Source organism: Pongo abelii, chromosome 4, assembly GCF_028885655.2.
Source record: "Pongo abelii isolate AG06213 chromosome 4, NHGRI_mPonAbe1-v2.0_pri, whole genome shotgun sequence".
Taxonomy (NCBI): domain Eukaryota; kingdom Metazoa; phylum Chordata; class Mammalia; order Primates; family Hominidae; genus Pongo; species Pongo abelii.
The window spans coordinates 161,371,934-161,391,852 of NC_071989.2; the positions used below are offsets into that span (position 1 = coordinate 161,371,934).

Here is a 19,919-nt window from a genome sequence, read left to right on the forward strand (position 1 = left end):
TCTTAAAGTCATTACCTAGAGAGGGTTGGAAATGACCTGAGAGTGAAAGATTCCTCTTCCAAGTGGGCTGGTGTGCTGCCCTGAATTAGCATTGGAAACTGTAGCTACAATCCCATCAGTTATAATGTCTATAATTTACTTGTGAGAGGCAGTGGAGTGCTGGGGTTATACGTGGACTACTGAAGCCAGATGGCTTGGGTATGGATTCCATCTCTGGCACTTACTAGCACTTTGAATAAGTTTCTAAAACTTTTTGTGCCTAATTATTTTTCTCATCAGCAAAATGGAAGTAAAAATATCACTTACCTGAGAGGGTTGTTATAAGGATTTCATAAGTCAGTCAGTATACACAAAGTGCTTAGATCACTGTGTCCCATGGGCTTCCCCAACAAATTTCTCATGCCTTCGATGTCTTCAAGAAATGTTCATTACCTTCTTCCCCTAATATAAACCTGAATCTTTCCTGAGGATATGGCCACCCTTGAAGCCCTCTTGCTATAGCTTCTTTCTCCCCGATATCTCTTCTACAAGGGCCCTGAGGTGAAGTAAATGTCCTCCTTGCTCTTCATTGATATTTCCAGATGCTTATTTATTTATTTTTTAACCTAAAAACCTATTGGAATCTTATACTGACTTCACATATGTGTTGCCCCCTTAGTGTCATTGTCAGATGACATCTTCATCATTATCCCTCATTCCTTAAAGATTTTGGTTCACTGCTTTTCCCTATTTAAACTTTCTTCTGGAATAATCTTTAGTGAAGTCAAAATTCACCATAGTGGATTGTTCAACACCTTGGTCTTTGTTTCTAACGTTTCCTTCTTCAGTCTTTTTCTCTTACTCATTCCCCATACCTTATCATTGACAATAACCACAATACCTCCATAACCTCATTTTTAAACGTTGCATTCACAAACCACCATCTCCCATCTCCCTAGCTCATTCTATTTACTATCCTAACTACAACATTCTGTTGAGCTCACAGTCATCTAAATTCCTTGCTTTTGGTTTTATATATATGTGTATTTACCATTGTGTGCCTACCTAGTTTCACTGGTGCCATAGAAGAAGTTCATTAAAAGTGAAAGACTAAGGATATTAACAAAAATGTCAATCTGAACATTTTCTTCTCCATAAAAGCAGAAAGAACACCAGCATAAATTGTCAGAATTAACTTTTGCAAAACTCTAAAAATTAATTAAAGGCTTATGGAAATCCTGAAAATATTTAATTTTTCCTATTTGCATCCCTACCCCTCCCCTCCCCAGCACCACAGTAGTCTTGAAATCCAAATAGCCTGCAATCATGGTAAAATCCAGCAGCCAGAACCACCAAAGGGAGTAGAATGGGGCAAAAACCCTTTCAAAATCCCATTATTAGAGCATCGTCATTATTTGATCTGTTTGGTGGTTTCCTAGAAGAACCCACTAGCAAAGCATTCTTTATTTAACCTAACAGGAAGCTTAACTCCTGAAGAAGTGGGAAACAGTTGAGGAAAATAATAGGCTAACCAAAAAGCTTAAGGAAATCTTGGGAATAAGAGATCCAAAGGGTGTTTTGAAAAACTCTGATATATTTCAGAGAATCTAGAATGTCACAGACATGCACACAGGGCTGTGTACATGTTTGGGCCTATGAAAATGCCCTGGAAACATCTGAGAAAGCCCTAAGCTATTACTTCTGGCTAACTTTGAGTTTCTGCAGAAGGAGGAGATAAAGGCTAAATCATGGTTGTTAACTGCTGGGCAGAGTATTGAAGGAGTGCAGTCCATCAAGCACACTAATATATAGACAATGGTAACCCCAAGAGGATAGAGATAGGTAGAATATTTGAAGAAATAACGGCTGAAAACATGTCCGAGAACTCCAAATAAGATGAATTCAGAGATCCATGCTCAGACCCATAATAATTGATTGAGCTGTTGAAAACCTAAGAAAGAAAAAATCTTTTTTTCTTATTATACTTTAAGTTTTAGGGTACATGTGCACAATGTGCAGGTTAGTTACATATGTATACATGTGCCATGCTGGTGTGCTGCACCCAGTAACTCGTCATTTAGCATTAGGTATATCTCCTAATGCTATCCCTCCCCGCTCCCACCACCCCACAAGTGTGATGTTCCCCTTCCTGTGTCCGTGTGTTCTCATTGTTCAATTCCCATCTATGAGTGAGAACATGCAGTATTTGGTTTTTTTGTCCTTGCGATAGTTTACTGAGAATGATGATTTCCAATTTCATCCATGTCCCCACAAAGGACATGAACTCATCATTTTTTATGGCTGCATAGTATTCCATGGTGTATATGTGCCACATTTTCTTAATCCAGTCTATCATTGTTGGACATTTGGGTTGGTTCCAAGTCTTTGCTATTGTGAATAGTGCCGCAATAAACATATGTGTGCCTGTGTCTTTATAGCAGCATGATTTATAGTCCTTTGGGTGTATACCCAGTAATGGGATGGCTGGGTCAAATGGTATTTCTAGTTCTAGATCCCTGAGGAATCGCCACACTGACTTCTACAATGGTTGAACTAGTTTACAGTCCCACTAACAGTGTAAAAGTGTTCCTATTTCTCCACATCCTCTCCAGCACCTGTTGTTTCCTGACTTTTTAATGATCGCCATTCTAACTGGTGTGAGATGGTATCTCATTGTGATTTTGATTTGCATTTCTCTGATGGCCAGTGCTGATGAGCATTTTTTCATGTGTCTTTTGGCTGCATAAATGTCTTCTTTTGAGAAGTGTCTGTTCATATCCTTTTCCCACTTTTTGGAAAAATCTTAAAACCATCAGAAGAGAAGAAACTGATCATTTAAAGTGGGTGCTCACTCAAAGAGAATAAAACTGATTTGCCATCAGATATCATGGAGACCAGAAGACAGAGGAATGGCATATTCAAAATGCTAAAAGACAAAGACTGTCAACCAAGAATCTATATCCAACCAAACTATTCTTCAAAAATAAACTTAGACATTACCAGATGAACAAAAACTGAAAATTCACTAACTTGACTTTTCCTATAAGAAATGCTAAATGAATCCTTCAGCTGATGTGAAGAAACACTAGAAAGTAACTTTAATTCACATAAATAAATGAATATAACTGGTAAAAATAATTGCATAGGTAAATATAAAATACAGGTTAAATATATTTTTGTTTATAAGGTTTTATTCTATTTGATTTAAAAAACTGCATAAATCAATTATAATTTTGTGTTGACGGGTATATCATGTGTAAAGAAGTTATTTGTATGACAATAGCACAAAGAAGGGTGATGAACTGGATCTATGCAGAAACAATTTTTTCTATACTGGTTGAAATTGATTGAAATAAACTAGATTGTTTCAGATTAAAGTCACTGACAAAATCCCTGGGGTAACCACTAACAAAATAAATTAGTAGTAAAGGAAACAAGGTGATTAAATATCTATTTAACACAAAGAAGGCAATAATGAAAGAGATAGGAAACAAAAAATAAGGAAAATAAATACAAAATGGCAAATATAATTCCTACCTTACCTTATCAGTAATCCCATTTGTACTAAATTCTCAAATTAAGAAGCAGAAATTAGCAAAATGGATCGAAAGAAACCAGGATGCCACTACATGTTGTCTACAAGACATACGCTTTACATCAAACACAAAAATAGGCTAACAGTCAAAGGGTGTAAAAAAGAATCACGATGTAAACAGTAACCAAAAGAGAGCCGGAGTGGGGCTAGACTAATATCAGACAGAATAGACTTTAAGATAAACATGTTACTAGAAATAAGGAGCAATATTTTATAATGAGTCAATTCATCCAAAAATATACAATAATTATACAAGCATCAAAAAAGTCCCAAAATACACGAGGTAGAAACATATAGAATTGAAGTGAGTAACAGAAAATTTGACGATAATTGGAGACTTCCATATCTCAATTTAAGCAATGGATAGAACCAGACAGATGATTGACAAGAAAACAGAAGACTTGAACAACAATATAAATAAACTAAATACAAAGTATCTATAGAGTACTCTACCCAGCAACAGTAAAATAAATCCTCTTCTCAAGTGTTCCTGAATACTTTTCAAGATAGAATCTATATTAGGCCACAAAACAAGTTTCAATAGACGTGTAATGATTGAAATCACAAAAAGTATGTTCTCCAAGTACAATGGAATCAGTAACAGAGGGAAACTTGGGAAATTCAATAGCATGTGGAAGTTAAACAACATACTCCTAAACAACAATAAGCCAAAGAAAAACATCACAAGGGGAATTACAAAACACTTCAAGATGAATGTAAACAAGATAGCATGCCAAAATTATGGGACGCAACTAAAGTAGTGCTTAGAGGGAAATTTACAACTGTAAATAAGTCAATTAAAGAAGAAAGACATTTCTTTGAAGAATATATACAAATGGCCAATGAGCCACGAAAAGACAGTCATCGTCATCCATCATTGGGGAAATACAAATCAAAACCAAATGATATTATCACTTCATACCCACTAGGATAAATCCATTTTAAAAAGACAGTAGGTGTTAGAGAGAATGTGGAGAAACTGGAAAGCTCATATACTTTGGGTAAGAATGTAAAATGGTGCAGCCAGTTTGGTGAACAGTTTGGCAGTTCCTCAATGGGCTAAACGTAGAGTTACTATATGATCCAGATTATTTTACTCCTAGCTGGGTGTCTACCCAAGAGAAATGGAAATAAATGCCCATATGAAAACTCATACATACATGTTCATCTCAGTATTATTAATAATACTCAAAGTGGAAATGACTCAATGGCTATCAATTAAGAAATAAAATATAATATATTGACAGAACGGAAAGTCAGCCATATAAAGGGATGGAGTACTGGCTCATGCTCTACATGGATAAATCTTGAAAACATCCTAAATGAATAATACCAGACACAGAAAGCCACTCATTTTATGATTCCATTTGTATTAAATGTACTGAATATGCAAATCCATAGAGACAAAAAGTAGATTAGTGGCTGCTAAGGGCTGGGGGGTAAGTAGAATGGAGACTGACTGCTAACGGGAACGAGATTTCTTTTTGGAGTGATGAAAATATTCTAAAATTATTGGTGTTGAATGCACAACTTTGAGAATATTCTAAAAGTCACTGACTTTAAAAGGATGCACTTTAAAAGCATCAATTTTAGGGCATGTTAACAATATCTCAAAAAATGAAACATTAATTATGGTTAGGAAAATTATAAAAGACTTCATTGTTAGGGTACATTCACAGTAGAGCTAGATCATGAACACTCTGCAAACAGGGAGACAGTGTTATGGTGTGGAAGAAGGGAACAGAGGGAGGCAGGAAAGCATTAAGCACAAGTCAGAAGTTAATGCTTCTATTTTGGGCTGCAGGGTGATATTGGGGAGTGAGTTTAGAATTGTTACTTGTAGCTAGGTTGGAGAGAAGCAACACTGAACCTCCATGCATGTTGCAGGCCAACTGTTTATGGCCCCAGCTTTAAAATGAAATTGTAGAGTACATAAAATATTCTCAGTGGTGGCCTCAAATTTTGCTTTCATTAGTCTTTACGCTGTACATTTAGGATTGTCCTGTTGTGAGTTTTCCAGGCCAGAGAGTAAAAGACTCCTAATCCAAATTTCTCTCAAATCATAAAATATAGACAGCCTCCGGGTTCTATATAATTATGAAGTTAGGTTCGTATTTCAGTTTCCAAAACAGCTTTCCAGGGCTGAACTTAGGTAACACCAGTGTTAATGTTTGAGCCACATTCCCAAACTCTGGAAGAAAGCCTACAGTTAACAGAAAAGTACATTTCCCCAAAGCAGGCCGAAATCAAATTAATGACACTGCTTGGTTTAGAGCAGTTCAGAGAACCAAAATATTTGGCTGACTAAAAGCATAGGGTTTGCATATATCCACTGCAAGAGAGAAATAGTAGTAAGGGAAGCCAAGAACCGAAGGTATATATTTGGGGGGTTTTGTTTTAGCTTTCGTTTGTCCATATGCAAATGAAGACCTGGATTTGAAATACCTTAATGTTCAACTTTCAAGCTGGCAAACATACCTGTAAAATAGCTATTACGCTGAAAAACAAAAAACAAAAAATAACCCTGATGTCATTTAGTCCATTCTGCTTTTAGATAAAATGACACTTATGCATACTTGTCAGTCTAAATTTAAGCATCTGTTTTAACCCACTCTTCATCTCTCCTTCCACCACCCCATCTTCTGGAAGTAGCTTCACACCCTGTCACCAACTTATTCTGTAATCTCTTAATATGGCCTCTGGAAGATTGTTTTAATTTATGGTGCTTATCTCTAGAGGTTGTAAAACAGGGCCCACTTAAGTCTCGTTTCTCTCTTATTCCTTTATCGGGACTGATAAAAAGAACTAGAAGTCACTCCTTCCTCCATTCCTCATATTCTGTTCCAATCCCAACTCTTCATACGTGGAACTCTCAGAATATACAGTGGAGTCGGCCTCTTTGTTATTTTTATCTATGCTTGGGTTACAGGGAGAAATCCAAGCTAATGTGTCTTTGCGCCTTTCAACTCATCCTCACTTACGGTGAGGGTATAATTTTAAAAATTTTGTTATCTTTAAAATTTTACCTTCATCTCTCTTCCAGGATGCCTCACTTTCCAGATTCCAAGATGCCTCATTCTCCAGATGCATTCGTGTTTATTCATTTCTTTCTCCAGCTCCCTCTCTCATTCTGTCCCTTTCAGACTACCATCTGGAAAAAAATAACATATGACAGATTTTCAGAAATAACTCGGTGGTCTGAAGGCTGTGCTGATGGTGTGTGAGGATAACCCTGTGCGACTAAAAACCTGTGCATCATGGTGATGCTTTTTCTGGCATTTGCGTCTACTTTGGCTTCATAGATTAAGGTTCTAATGAGACATTTCTCAGTTCTATGATCTGTACTTTGCCCCTTGACTGCCACCTTGGGAGAGGGAGTAAGGGATGATTGATTCATATGGCAATTCATATTATTTTGGCTTATTGATCAGCTTTCTGCTAATGACTTAATATCTTAGCCCCACTGTGAATGTAACTTTCTCCCAGAAGTCATCTGTTATTGAAACTTTGAAAAATATATATTTATATATAATATGTATATAAATGTTTATATATATAAAAATATATATTTTAATTTTATCCTCTGAGTATTAACTGAGCATCATCTGAACTTCTCTTATAAATACTCTTAACGAGTATTTATAACTATAATAAAGTATGAATGTAATTTATGGGAATCTATTACCATCTATAAGTACCCTGAGGCCAAAATTAATGTCTAAATGAGACTTCTACTTCCCATGGTGGCAAATATGACATTTTGTACATCACAGTTAATAAGGATATTTGTTGATGGATAGGTGGGTAAGTTAAAGAAAAGGAGGGCAGAACAGGAATCAGTATACTAACAACTGATTCCAAAATAGAGGAATAAGGGATATAGGTACTGAGAGTAGAGTCTGGGGGAAGAAAGGTCCTTAGTACCAAAGTCAAATTTTACTCCCAGAGGACTTGGTGTAGAGACCTGTGATAATTATGACTTAACTGAAAACAGGAGAAAGATAACTTTAGCCAACTATCTGGAGAATCCAGGAGCTTGGCTGGCCAGCCTTAGTGTTGAATCAGCAGGTTATAGCTAATAAGGTACAGACAAAAAGAGAAATGATTATCAAGCGTTTATCACGTGCCAGATACTATGATTAATGCCTGACCTCTTCCTCTCCCTTTCATTCACTCACTCTCATCCTCATTCTCTCATTTGTTTTTAGTAGAAAGGAAGTCTCATGCCTATTGTAATAAACCAATACTGGGCTATTCAGTATTGTTCTGGTCATCTGAAAGCTTTATAGAGTGATGTAAAAGGTTACCCGAGGTTGTAATGTTAATACTTGTGAGGGATAAAAAGTGGAGGAAATAGAACTGGGCAAATTTAACAAGTCTTGGACCACCCAATGGGAAGACACAGAGCCAAGAGGTAACCCACAGTGGGCAAAAATGGCCAAACTCTGATAACCCCATTATACTGAGTCATTGGCTGGGGATGCCAGTGAGGAATGTGGCATCAGCTGGAAGGATGGGGCAGATCCTGAAGGTCCTAACATTTGGAGGGTATCAGCTCACTGTATTTCTTAGAGTTGAATAGCAAGTTCCTTAACAGTGATCCAAATGGCGTATGTCCCTGGCTGCCATACCACATACATGAGATCTTAATTGATGTATATAGACATTCTAATGACATCATGCTTTCCTGATTCTAGTGTACTGCCTCATAGATTCATAAATCTATGAAAAACATCTAGTCCAATCATTTACAAAACACATTCCAGATAGTTCCAGATTTCCCCCAAAGATGTCTCTTGGATCACTGTAGGAATCATAAAAGAAGAGAGAGTAGCCAGTTGCTGTAACCTTCCTCCCAAACACAGTGGCTTCACTTTCTTGTGCTAGAGATTTGGGCTTCCATGTGAGATTCCGTTTAAAAAGTAGTCTCTGCTACTGATAAATTAAAAGTGTAAAAAATCATTCATATCTGGCAGTGAATATCAGGGGTTTATAACTTTTCAGAGATTAATAGTTTTATAGTAGGTACCAGGAACTACACATAACCCAAAGCCAGTCTTGTTTATGCCATAGTCACACACCTGGGAATAGCCATAGAAGAGTGTAGGAGATGGGTCAGAGTAGTGGGAGAAACCAGAGGGAAAGAGGCAGGGCTTCAGAAAGGAGCAGGCCTTTGGAAAGGTCGGAAGGCTCTGCATAGCTTCAGGGGAGAATAGCTGAAGGCAGCTGTTCTCTAACCCTGAGGCAGAGGGCAAGGAGTAGATACAAGGGAGTGTAGGGGAAGTTATCTTAAACAGGCTAGTTTACTTAAATTGACCAAGAGCTGACCTTTGATCATCCACACATGCTTGATGTTCCCTGAAAGGGGCACAATAAATGTTACCCACGGATTGTGTTTGCTCCAGGCTACTGGCATTGTGCCTACACTGAGTAAATGCAAGCAACTCCAGCTTCTCGGGGCTGCTGCACTTTGGCCACTAGAGCACGGCAGTACCCTAGCTGCTCTTACACTGCATACCTGTGTCTGAGTACTCCTTTCATCTGTCGATCGGCCAGGGTCTGTGGGGCAGACCTGGCATAAGAGTAACACCTAGAGACCAATGGGGGAGAGTTAGGTTGAGAAAGGGGATGGGATTTCCTCAAGGTTACAGGATAACTAGGGGCAGGAATAGGACACCAGTGGCCTGGTGTCCTGAATCCCTGTGCACTATTCTTTTCACTCTGCCATTATGTGCCTATGACTCAGCAGACCCAGACAAAACTCTGAAAGTACAATAGACACTACTGAGAGAGAACTGTCAAACATCATTAGTGTCTACATTAAAAAATTAAAATCAATATGTTGAAGGGATAGCTGTACTCCCATGTTTATTTCAGCATTATTTACAATAGGTAAGATAGGAAAGTAATCTAAGGGTCCATCAATGAAAGAATTAGTAAAGAAAATGCGATATTTATACATAATGGGATAGATACATCCTTTAAAAAGAAGATTCTATCATTCATGACATTATGAATGAAACTGGAGGACTTTATGTCAAGTGAAATAAGCTAGGCACAGAAAGACAAATACTATATGATCTCACTTATATGGTGAACCCAAAAACATCAATCTCATAGAAACAGAGTAGAAAGGTTACCAGAGGCTGAGGGGAAAGGAGATGGGAAAAAGGGAGATGTTGATTCAAAGGTACCAAGTTGCAGTTAGACTAGAGTTTTAGTGAGCTATCATACTCCATGGTGACCACAGTTAATAATGCATTGTATATTTTGAAATTGTTAAAAAATCAACTTTTAAAATATGGTTTGTATATATCATGGAATACTACTCAGCCATAAAAAGGAAAAAAATAATGGCATTTGCAGCAACCTGGATGGAATTGGAGACCATTATTCTAAGTGAAGTAACTCAGAAATGGAAAACTGAACATCATATGTTCTCATTGATAAGTGGGAGCTAAGCTATGAGGACACAAAGGCATAAGAATGATACAGTGGACTTTGGGAACTTAGGGGAAAGGGTGGGAGTGGGGGGTGAGGGATAGAAGACTACACATTGGGTACAGTGTACACTGCTCAGGTGACGGGTGCACCAAAATCTCAGAAATCACCACTAAAGAACTTATTGATGTAACCAAATACCACCTGTTCACTAAAAACCTATTGAAATAAAGTTTACCATGAAAAAAATATAGGCTTTTAATGTTCTCAGTCACAAAACAATAACTTGCTGAGGTGATAGATATGTTAATTAGCTTGAGTGACTATTTCTATAATGTATACATAGATCAAAACATCACATTGTATTGCATAAGTATACAGTTATTATTTGTCAATTAAAAATTAATCAAAAAATACTCATCACAGTCCCTGGCGTAGAATCCTTTTTTTACAGAAAACTTAGTGGGATACCACAGTACAATGAACAAATGAAAGTTGAGCAGCTCTGATTACAATTGGGGGTGGGGGTTAGTCCAAGTCAGAGGCTCCCCACCCTATTTGGCCTTTCTTTCTCTTCTCCTCCCACATTATGGTCACCCCTGAACACCTCAGTAGAGCTCTTGGCCTCTAAGTGACATGATTTAATAAAAAGGAATGTGCCGAGACTCAGAACAGCACGGCCGCTTGCAGTGTTATAAGTGGATTAGTCATAAAATGAGCTGACTCATCATCACAGCCCACAGTAAGACACTGCCTTTGAAAGCCAACTCCTATCCTTTAAAACTAGGCATTTTAGAAAGTTTTAGGCTTAGAAATTATTCTCTCCTGTGTTGTAAGTTTGAACCTGAAGGCAGCCACTGATTTGGAAGTATTCATGGGGTTCAGGTCAAGGTTAGGAAATTCACTTCCAAAGATAAACTAATATGAAGGGAAGACTGCTACCACTCTGGAGCAGTTCATGCTGCAAATCAGTCACCTGACAAAGCAATTTACATCTGTCAACTGCCTGCCTTCCCTTAGGAGCAGGTAATGGGCTCTTGGCTCACTAAGGTGGCAAGAAGTACCACATTGTGGAATGAATTCAATTACCTGCTGAAATGTATTTTTTGACTCCCCCAACTCTGCTGTGGGGAATGAATTTAAATTCCTCTATCTCATTAGCAAGGTGGGCTGTTGACCATTCTGCCAGAATGGGTCTCCATTCAGAGTTGTAACACACAAACCTGGAAACTAGAAAAGCAGTCAGCAAGCCACAGTGATGACTTTCCCCTGGGCTTTCCATTGGTTGTGCTCTCCTGTCCCCACATGACCACTCCTACCTGCTCTGAGCCCCAGGCTGTCTCAGTCTCACCAGTCAAGTCACTCCCACCAGCTGCTGCAGAGACACACTCAGGAAGATCTTATTGGGAGCTGCTCAGTCCCTTGAGGCAGAAAATATGATTAGATTTCCATGCCTTCCAAATGCAATACTGCATGCAGTTGGTCAAGCAAATCACTGAGCACTTTTAATCAGTCATTTCACTGGGAAGTTCCTGGGGCCTTGGGCATGGACAGACTTCCAGGAAGGAGGTATAGGAAACACTCTTGGGAAAGCGGCCAAGGCTGTATGGGCCCAGGCTCAGCTAGATGTGCGGTCGAGGATAAAGCAAGTACAATTCGAAAGGACTTCACAGTTTACAAAGCACAAATGTGCTCATTATTTAAGGTTCTAAACAAATCTATGAGGTAAAGCTAAAAGGAAGTATTCTTCATTTTTTAGGTTTTATTTTAAAAAATTGAGTTCATATAAATAGTTGCTAACCCAATTCCATGCAGTTATTGCCAAAGCTGAAACTCAAAGCAGGGTTTTGTGATTCCAAGTCCCGTGTTGTTGGCATTTTCTTGCAAGAGGCTAAACACACACAATTATCAGTAACAGCAGCAGCTAACATTTCATAAAGTACTATATGCTAAGGCCCTGCACAATGCGTTTCCTGTGCTGTCTTGATAGACATCCTGTGAGATGGGTACTGACACATGCCTGTGAAGCACAGTGAAGCTGAGAGTGACTGTAATCTGCCAAAGGTTACCTGTCTCCAGGCTGCAGCACTCTATGAGGCAAATTTGTCTTCACCTATGCCACTAAAACTTCCTTAACTTCAGGGAAATTGGACTGATTCACATGTGTAGTTTCTCCCTTCTACCTCTAAACCTTACATAACTTTGGGAGAATTTCACATACCATTCTCTCAGCAGCCCTAAAGAGGTACCTACTTACAAGGCTTGGGAGATGATAGAGGGTAACCCTGGAAATACGGTTATAATTTTGCTTCAGTTAAAAAGTCAAGAAGTGTTAGTAATTACAAGAATCCTTCTACATTAAAAAGAATGCTATTCTTTTCATTTTATTTCTTCCTCTGTTCTACCAACCTCACCCCCAAATATCTACCTAGGTGATAATGTCACAAAGTTGGAGGGACACAAAGATTATTGTGTTCTGTGTGTCCCTTTGATTCATGTGATGCACAGCTGAACCCTTCTGTTGCTTGAGAAGGCCCTTTGATCCTAACATCTTGGAGTATGAGGCATGAGAAGGCTAGGTAGAAAAAAAAAGAGAGAAGCAATTTCAGAAGAGGGTGAGACAAAAGCCGAATGTTCAGTATTCCTCTCTTGGCATTTTGAGTGAAGTTGTGGTTGAAGGGAACTTGCAATTGTGGTGGCTTGAACTGAATAAGTCATGAGAACTGGACATCAGTCTAATCCTGTTTCTTTGCATTCTGGAAAGCAGAGTAGGAAGTAAACTGGGAAAACAATTGATACTTTTCATAAGTTTTCTTAATGAGACATTTCTTTAGAGAGGTGCAAGAATAAACTTGAAAGTAAAACCTTCTTGCCCTTGGGTGTCCTTCCTTTGCTTTGCTTGTTACTTGTCCAAGTCTCATGCCAGTTTCAAGGTCTTCCAATGCCAAGAAAGCCTTCCTTAACTCTTCTACACACTCAGAAAACACCATAGCATTTATTGCCAGAACTCAAAACAAGTATTGATTATATACTTACACTGTTTTCCAATTGTTTAGTCTGGTAGTCTTAACTAAACCTCAGGATACTTGAGGGCAATGGTCATATTGTCGTCCTCTTCCCAATGTATCTTATGCCATTTGTAACTTAGTAGGTCTCTACATGTAGCCAGTGATAAATAAACCTAAGTGCCTGTTAATAGTGATATACATGTAAAACTTTATCCCTGAGTAATACAACTTGTATAGTGCCTGAGTACAGAACACATGTGTTCGTATTTGGGCTAATAACTCTTGGTGAGGGAAGAGAATTTGCAAGTTCACTATTAATAAAATAATTTTAATCTTCTCTAATGTTTTTAGAAATTTCTAAACCATAAGACTTCTAAATACTTGTACCGTTCAATGATATTTGTGGATCACATTTTATTTTTTATACAGTCACAGCTTAGACATATGGTGGGTTTGGTTCCAGACTGCTGCAACAGAGTGAATATTGCAATAAAGTGTGTCATACAGTTTTCTTTGTTTCCCAGTGCGTATAAAAGTTATGTTTACACTATACTTCCTCTCCTTGTAAATTTCCATTAGAGCTCTTGGGTAACTAGGTGCATTGTCAATGATCAGTAACATTTTGAAAGGAATTTTTTTCTGAGCAGTTCTCAACAATAAGCTTAAAATAATCAGTAAACCATGCTGTAAACGAATGTGCTGTAATGCAGGCTTTATTTCTAGAGCACAAACAGAGTATATTTATTATAATTATTTTTACCCCCTACTGAGACGGAGTCTTGCTCATCACCCAGGCTTGAGTGCAGTGGCACGATCTCGGCTCACTGCAACCTCTGCTTCCTGGATTCAAGCAATCCTCCTGCCCCAGCCTCCTGAGTAGCTGGGATTACAGCCATGTGCCACCACGCCCGGCTAATTTTTGTATTTTTAGTAGAGATGGGGTTTCACCATGTTGGCCAGGCTGGTCTTGAACTCCTGACCTTGCGACCTGCCCACCTGAGCCTCCCAAAGTGCTGGGATTACAGGTGTGAGCCACTGCGCTCAGCAGATTTAGTATAATTCTTAAGGACCTTAGGATTTTTTGAATGCTAAAGGAGCATCAGCCTCAACTTCAAGTAACCAGCTGCATTTGCCCTTACAAGAGACTCAGCCTGTCCTTTGAAGCCCAGCATTGACTTCTCCTCCATAACCATGAAAGTCCTAGATGGCATCTCCTTCCAATAGAAGGATGTTTCCTCACCATTTAAAATCTGTTGTTTCATGTAACCACCTTCATCTATTATTTTAGCTAGATCTTCTGGGTAACTTGCTGCAGCTTCTACAGGAGCACTTGCTGTTTCAGAGTGCACTTTTCAGTTATGGAGGTGGCTTCTTTTATAAAATCTCACAAACTCATCTCTGCTAGATTCCAATTCTTCTGCAGCTTCTTCACCTCTCTCAGTCTTTACAGAATTGGACAGAGTTAGGTCCTTTCTCTGGATTAGGCTTTGGCTTAAGGGAACGTTGTGGCTGGTTTGATCTTCTATACAGACCACTCGAACTTTCTCCATATTAGCAACAAGGCTGTTCACTTTGTTATCATTTGTGTGTTCACTGGAGTAGCACTTTTAATTTTCTTCAATAACTTTTCCTTTGTATTAACAACTTGGCTGTTTGGCACAAGAGGCCAAGCTGTGGCCTGTCTCAGCTTTTGACGTGCCCTCCTCACTAAGCTTAATCATTTTTAGCTTTTGACTTCAAGTGAGTGACATGTGACTTTTCCTTTCACTTAAATACTTAGAGGCCATTGTGGAGTCGTTAATTGGCCTGACTTCAATATTCTTGTCTCAGGGAATAGGGAGGACCAACGAGAAGGGAGAGAGAGAGGTTGGGGAAAGGCCAACCTATAGAGCAGTTAGAACACACAGTTTGTTGTCTCCTATAGTCACAGTTTGTAGTGTCCCAAAACAATTATTAACATTAAAGATCACTGATCACAGGTCACCATAACAGATATCATTTAAAAGTTTAAAATGTTGTGAGAATTACCAAAATATGACACAGAGACACAAAGTGAGCACATGCTGGTGGAAAAACTGGCACCAGTAAAGTTGTTGAAAGCAAGGTTGTCACAGAACTTCAGTTTGTAAAAAATGTCATATCCATAAAGCCCAAGTAGTCAATGAAAGCCTAAGTCTCTCATTACACAAAATGGAAAACTAGCTTAAAATACATATTTTTGAATATTAAATCAACCAAAAGCAATATATTGTGGGTTAATTTGTGTCTACCACTGGAGGAGAAGCGTCATTGCAAGATTTAACAAGTATTTTAAATTTCTCAATGCAGAAGCCATTAAGAAAAATAGGACAACACATCAGATTCACAAAATAGCATGGGAGAGAACACAAGAAGGCTACACTTTGATATGTTTCTGTCATTCAGAATAAAGTCTTGGGGGCATAGTATAGAAGATTCATTAGAGAGCTTGAAGTTGAGCTAGCCCAATCCCCTCAGGTAACAGGTGAGGAAACTGAACCTTAGAAGTGTTAAATTGTGCATTTAGAGTTCCACAGTTGAGTGGTCAGGCAACTGGGTTCTAGTCTCAATTCTGCCTCCAATACGATATAAGCACCTTAAGAATGTAAAGATGACAGATATGAAGGTAAGGTGGAATAGTCTAGGAAAACTTACGTAATTCTTTACTGATTTTATTCGCTGTTTCTCTTCAAGATAGGTGGGAGGATATTTGTCCTTTTAACTTTGGAAATTCTACTGCCCAGAATATTAAAGCACTAGAAAAAATTGAGAGCTGAAAACCAAAGAAGGCTCATCCCATTCATCAGATGTAAATGTAATGATTTGACTATCACTATCATTAACTGGCTAATAACTATTTATGACCTCAGGATGTAGTTTCTACCCAGTTAATGGGCTCCATAGTAAAGCTATGATTTTATCTTAGCTGCTGTGACTGTTGGTTTCAGTTGCTTGCATTAAGGGATGAGCAGGTTTTGCTGATTATCCATATAATAAGAGATCATGTCCAAGGGCTTTCAAAAAAAAAAAAAAAGTCTCATCAAACAAAATAGGAATTGTGCCTGAGAAGGAAGCCTTGCAGAATAACATGTTGATTGCCCCCAAATAACATGTTGATTGCCCCCAAATAACCCTCACAAATCACACTTGAGGGAACTTGATCATACATTTTCTCAGCCACATTTTAAAGCAATTGTGAATCACTAAGTGCTGGGGGATTGTATCTGCTGACACTTCACAACTAAGATTTTCCCAAGCTGTTTTCACTTAGCCTTTCAGCTAGTACCCACCCCTTGTAGGCACAGCTTTGTGAAAAATACAGAGTCAAGTGTGGCTGAGCTGGGCTGTAAGTGCAGGGGCTATTTCTGAATGCTTGGCCAGATGGGCTCCTAAGGAAGAATAGGTCCTGACAATCCCTACATCTGGTATCTTGACCATCCTCCAAGCCAAGCTCCACTTCTTCCTCCTCCTAGTTTTTTTTCTTCCCTTTAAAAATTGCTTTCCTTTAAACATTGTATTCCTTTATTCAATCTGTATTTAATGAGCATACATGATGTGCCAGGACTAAGAAAGATGTGAAGAAAGCTTAAGATATGTTTCTTGTTCATTCTGACCTTGCAATTTAGTTTACAAGATGAAATATATACAGAAGCATTTTTCTAGATTTTACCTGATACCTACTATTTCTACTATGTCACTCCTCTTGAAATTACCACTTTTGCCTGGACTGTTGCAATGGCAATAACCCCAACTGACATCCCCTTCTCCATTTTTGTTAAAAGGTCAGTCAGATCATTTTAGTTCTTTTTCAGAAAGGCTCTAGTGGGTTTGTATCTCATTCAGAGTAAAAGCCAAAGCCCTCCCATGACCTACAGGCTGTCTGTGACCTGGCTGTATTTTTTTGCTTGACATGATTTTCTGCTACCTGTCATCCTACCTCACTCTGATCTGGCCCCACTATCCCTTTGCTGTTCTTCAAACACAATAATGACTCAAGCATGTTAAGGCTTTTGCCTTGCTGTTCCCCTATGTGGAGACATTTTTCCCTAGCATACACATGGTGTTCATCCTCATTTTATTTAGGCCTCTTGTCAAATGTGAATTTGCTCTAAACCACACTCATCACTCTTTTCTCGTCCAGCCTCATTTTCCTTCTTAGCATTTAAAAGCACTTAATGGGTTAATGTATCTCTTTCCAAACTATGTAAAGAGACTTTGCTTAGTTCCCCAGTATATCCCTAAAACCTGGAACTGTGACTGGCACATAGTAGACTGTTATTACATTGGTCAAACTGGAAAATTTAAATGTTTCAATGACAAGAGACAAATGAAGGAGTGAATAAATGGAGTGTTCAGATGAGCTTCCCACTCTCTAGTAAATGAAATCCTATCTCTTTACCTTGGCCTTCAGATATTTTTCCATTAGGGATACTTTCAGATTCAACCAACAAAATGCTTTATGAGCAGAAGTTTAAGCAATAAAGATACTCAATTAGGTCATACAACAAGATGCTGAGAGGGAAGCAATCTTGATCCAGCAGGTGCAAAGATGTATCAAAGACAGAACCTCTTTCTACGTTTACTCTCACTATCCTTAGCATGTTCCCTTATAGCTTTATGGCCATAAGACTGTGGCTGTACAACCAGGCAGCACGTAAATATTCGAGGCATAGAAAGTGGAAATGGTAACAAAAGTGACATTTAACCTGTTTTTCAGGAAAACAAGAACTTTCCCAGATGGCTTTTCCTGAGACATTTTCTATTATAACTGTGCAATTTGTTCATCCCTCAAGGAGAGAGAAGTTTTTCATTTTTCCAGCCTCTAGGGAGAAGTTGCGCAAAGAAACGGGTTGTAAATGTGGTTTTGTGTAGTCAACCTCCACTGTCTGTCACCTAATGCCTTCTATGATATGACCGCCCGACCTGATTTCCCACCATTCCACTACACACAGTCCTTGTTCCAGCCCAACTCTTTACTGTTCCCCAGATACTTCTCTTCTTTTTAAAAGGGTTTAAAAACTATTTTAACAGAAAAGTTGAGAATATAGTACAAGGAAGTCCCATATCCCACCCTATTATTAACATCTTCTATGAATATGGTACTTTTTATTTACAACAAATGAACTAATATTGATACATTATTATTAAAGTCCATACTTTATCCAGATTTCTTCAGTTTTTACCTAATGGCCTTTTTCTTTGTTAAAATATGTTTAATTGATTTGTAACAATTATACATATGTTGGGGTACATATGTAGTGGTACATGCATACAATTTGTAATAACCAAATCAGGATAATTAAGATATCCATCACCACAAATATTTATCATTCTATTGTGTTAGAAACATTACAGTTCTTCTCTTCTAGCTATTTTGAAATTTACAATAAATTACTATTAACTATAATTTCCCTACTGTGCTATCCAATGCTAGAACTTAGTCCTTCTATCTAACTGTATTTTTGTTCCCCTTTGACCAGCTTCTGTTCATCTCCTGACCCTCTCCCCTTTCCAGCCTCTGGTAACCACCATTCTACTCTCCACCTCTACGAGTTACACATCTTTAGCTTCCTCTTATAAGTGTGAACATGCAATATTTGCCTTTCTTTGCCTGGCTTATTTCACTGAATATAATGTCCTCCAGTTCCATCCATGTTGCTTCAAATGACAGGATTTTATCTTTTTACGGCTGAATAGTATTTCATTGTGTATGTATATCATTGTGTGTATATGTGTGTATATCATTGTGTGTATATGTGTGTATATATATTACGCATTCATATATATGTATTAATATATATTATGTATATTATATATATAATATGTATGTAAATATAGTATATATAATACATATAATGTATATGTATACATAATATGTATTATATATATAATACATATATAATATATGTATTATATATTACATATTCACCTAAGTGAATTCTATGGTGAATTCTATGTCTTGGCCGTTGTGAATCGTGCTGCAATACACATGGGAGTGTAGATATCTCTTCTCTATACTGATATCCTTTCTCTTGGATATCTGCCTAGCAGTAGGATTGCTGAATCTTATTGTAGTTCCATTTTTAGGATCCCATCCAGAACACCACATTTAGGTGTTATGCCTCCTGAGGCTCCTCGTCACTGTGACAGTTTCTCAGACTTTCTTTTTTCGAGACAGAGTTTTGCTCTTGTCACGCAGGCTGGAGTGCAATGGCGTGATCTTGGCTCACTGCAACCTCTGCCTCCCAGGTTCAAGCAATTCTCCTGCTTCAGCCTCCCAAGTAGCTGGGATTACAGGTGCCTGCTACCATGCCCAGCTAATGTTTGTATTTTTAGTAGAGATGGGGGTTTCATCATGTTGGCCAGGCTGGTATCGAACTCCTGACCTCAAGTGATCTGCCCATCTTGGCCTCCCAAAGTGCTGGGATTACAGGCGTGAGGCACTGCACCTGGTCCGGACTTTCTTTGTTTGTGATGACTTTGACAGTTTTGAAGAATACCAGTCAGGTTTTATAGAATGCCCCCTACTGAAATTTGGTTGGTATTTTTCTCATAGTTTTACTGGAGTGATGGGATTTTCTGGGGAGAGGACCACAGAGATAAAGTGCCATTTGCATCATATCATATTAGTACATACTATCAACATGAAGTGTTGGTTAGATTTCTGTACTATACAGTTATGCTTTTTCACACTTGCCCTACTGTGTTCCTTGGAAGGAAGGTCACTATGTATAGTCCATGCTTAAGGAGTAGGAAGTTATGCTCTCACCCCTTGAGGATGGAATATCTACATAGGCTATTTGGAATTCTTCTGCATGGGGGATTTGTTTCTTCTCCCTCAAATCTTTATTCAGCCATTTATTTATGTAAGTATGAAC

General features: G+C 38.3%; 1 long non-coding RNA gene across 1 annotated transcript in view; it reads right to left on the minus strand.

Moving 5' to 3' along the window:
• The window catches only part of LOC134761443 (uncharacterized), a 330,423-nt gene that overhangs the window by 54,613 nt on the left and 255,891 nt on the right, over window positions 1–19,919 (minus strand). The window contains exon 4 of the long non-coding RNA XR_010140056.1: window positions 6,601–6,725. This is a non-coding gene — a long non-coding RNA (uncharacterized LOC134761443). The remainder of the gene's footprint in view (window positions 1–6,600; window positions 6,726–19,919) is intronic.